We start from the raw sequence: 3,240 nt of genomic DNA, 5'->3' as shown, positions 1-3,240 counted from the left end.
CCCACATTTTATACAAGTCCATGCGAAATTAGCAAAACAACATTAGAGCTCTATTCACTCAATATGTCAACGACGATATCACGCACACGTCGTTAATGTGAGAGGTTTATGTTACCTTTCACTGGATTTTGAACGGGAACGATTAGATCGAACCAATGTTGGGATACAAGTCCCTAAGAAGGGGATAAAGATCCCTGATAATATTTGAGTTTAATGCCCCAGGGAAGCTATTTATTTATATACGGTCCGTAACATAACTAACATAAGGCCACTTGTTTTAAGAATATTAGGTGGTCTTATGGTTATGTGACGAACTGCGAAACGGCCAGGCCGCAAATCTTACAGAGTTTTCGTAGGTAATACTGACATGATCAAAATGTTGTCTTGTTCGGCCATATAATTGACACTTACAGCGAGTATAGAATTGTACAGAAGATGGCGTTCACAATTTAACAGAACTGTCCCTCGAATGTTGTTGACTACATTGTTGCTAGTACAATACCAGGTTGAGTTCGTATAGCAACATCGTTGTTAGTCACAGCATATGACAGTCGCTCCTCATTTCTGATAATCTGACGAACGTCATCTTCTGCAAAATTCAACTCGCTGAAAAGGCCAAATATAGGCTCGAACAAAACAACATCTCGATGTGCATGTCAATAAGACCGTTGAAACCCCTGTACAACTATGAAAAATAACACAATTTATCTTGGCTTGGGCACATTTCTTTCTCCAAACCACGAAAGGGCCCCTAACTCCGAGTGTAGTCGGCAGATTGGTTGCTTGACAAAGCGCCATATAGCATGTGATAATACAGCTTCGAAGCTTCGAATCATCAATCAGATGACGGTTATCCGAACCTTGGAACAGACAGAGTTGATCATCCAACTGGTCCGGAACCAAATCTTTTCCAAATTGATAATTCATAAGCAAATAAAGTGAAGTAATACCAATAATGATATGAAAGGAAAATGAAATTGTACATAACTCCAACTACAAATGAATTCTGATAAGAAGACCTCCTGCTAACTACAGTATAGTCTATAGCAACGCTCACAGCGAAATTCACATAAAGTAGAGGTGATTGAAGTCGTATGACTCTAAATATCTACTAACTTAATCACATTGGAAACTATAAAAAAACTTTATGCTTTCTTTGGATTAGTGTTGTACGATATTAAGGGCAGTTACAAAGCAGCAGAGATTAAATTAAGATTTTCAAATGATTGAATGATTGAATTGAGAATGTTGGTTAAGGGTTGAAATTGGTTGTAAACGTGTTTTAGTTTAAATATTCCTTGAAACAGTTTCATCACTTTTTGCAATTTTTGAAAGGTAGATTACTATCTTCTTACTTACAAACCTTATGAGTTGATCGTATAGTGGATTTGATGTATCATGATCGGTGGATTGAAGATTTTGAAGGTGCTGTGCTTTTTCGTTACGTGGCAAAATGTTGCCTCACTGGCCAGCTTCTGTTTGTTGATAGTTTGATGTAGTTTGATGTCAGCTGTGATGTGGATGTTTGATTGACGACACGATGCTGGGTTGAATGTTGTCTACTCTGGTTGAATGACGATCTGCTGATTTGCAAAGCCCACAAAGCTTTGTTGGTTCCTGAGGAATATTTGAGGAATAATAAGCGAAATGATATCATTTTCCATTTTTAACTTCCATTCATTTTAAGACTAATCACATTGGATCTCGGCATTTTAGAATTGATCCATAGCAGTTGTATGAAATGGAATAAACTGTTAATTTGTTGCATAAGTTAATCTGCTAACCAGCAAGGAGGTATTTGGCTGTATTCAGCTATGATAATGCTTTTATTATATCACGCACACTTACCTAAACAGAACATAGTGTGCTCCAAATGTGTTGAAGTGTGGATCTGTTGAAGGACGACGAATTGATTGTTCGTAACTGTTGCATGTGAAGTACTCCGTTCGTTTCAATCGGCTATATAATAAAGATTGTAGTACCAGAACAAACAATGATGCCATTCAGAACTATTTGAAAAATAAGAGGCAAAGTTACACCACATGAAAATAATCATTTAAATCGTTTGTAAGGAATGTGCTGTGACTCACCACATCATAGATGTACCGCGTTCGATGCAGGTCCGATTGTCACTCAACTGCATGATGTCAGCGACTTTGAGGAATAAAATAGTGCAAGCGCAATTCGAAACGGTGCTAAAACCATACACATTTCTATGGAATGAAATATATTCATTGTAAGCTTTAGTTTAACTTGCGATCAGTTCATATTCACTTACCATTTGTCTGTTAGCATTGCCGAATCTGCTAGCCTCTCCACAATAATGCATGAATAGGATTTATGTAAGGTTATCTGATTTAATCAAAAAAAGAAAAAAAAACCTTAATTATATAATCGTAAAAAACACTCAATGATGATACACTTACCTTAGTAAAATATGTTGAAAGTATTCTAGATTTTGTTCCTTCATGCCATGACACCTGCGCGGTGAATGTCAGGTACATTCAATCACTGCACGGGCTTTGGAACAACGTCAGGTATTAGAAGATGAAACGGAGCAGGATTTCAGTTCTTCTAATACCCCTCCCTCCGGATTAGCCATGCGTTACCATCTACTTCCGCCAAAAAGTAGAAAGAGCGCAGCAACAACACCCTTGTACCCGTCGGTAACGCATGTTTCCGCTCTGCACGACATGGACGTGCCGGAATGGGAGTTGAGTAGGAGAGCTTATGTTAGCCTTCCCAGAGGCGTCAGATCCTACTCCGTTAGCAGAGCTTGGGTTCGTACAACACCCTGTTATAACCGTATAAACCAATCACAAATATTAGGCTTGCGACAAAAAGAAGTTATTATTAAACACTCGTACTGATAGACGAAAATGACACTGATCGTTGTAAACACCCCTACCGGCCAAACGTTGATGTTGTTTAAACTCACTACGAAACAAACCCAAACAGTCTAGTGTAAAGAAGAGGAGAAAACAATTCCATAGAAGGTAATATTACGTCCCTCCTTCTCTTCACATCACACTGGCAGGGCTTAACAAAATATATTTATGTCTATACATAACACTAGTTGATGAACGTTGCATTGACATTCAGAATTTGTTGAAAACATGCGATTGCTCATAAGTAAATCATTCAGGTTTCTAAATTTATGACCAAAAACATATTTTGTACAAATTCTATGCATATAATTTGACACCTTGAGTATAATGCAATGTTTAAAATAGAAGCAAC

Source organism: Anopheles moucheti, chromosome 2, assembly GCF_943734755.1.
Source record: "Anopheles moucheti chromosome 2, idAnoMoucSN_F20_07, whole genome shotgun sequence".
In the NCBI taxonomy this organism is placed as follows: Eukaryota; Metazoa; Arthropoda; class Insecta; order Diptera; family Culicidae; genus Anopheles; species Anopheles moucheti.
Note: the sequence above shows the minus strand (reverse complement) of the source record.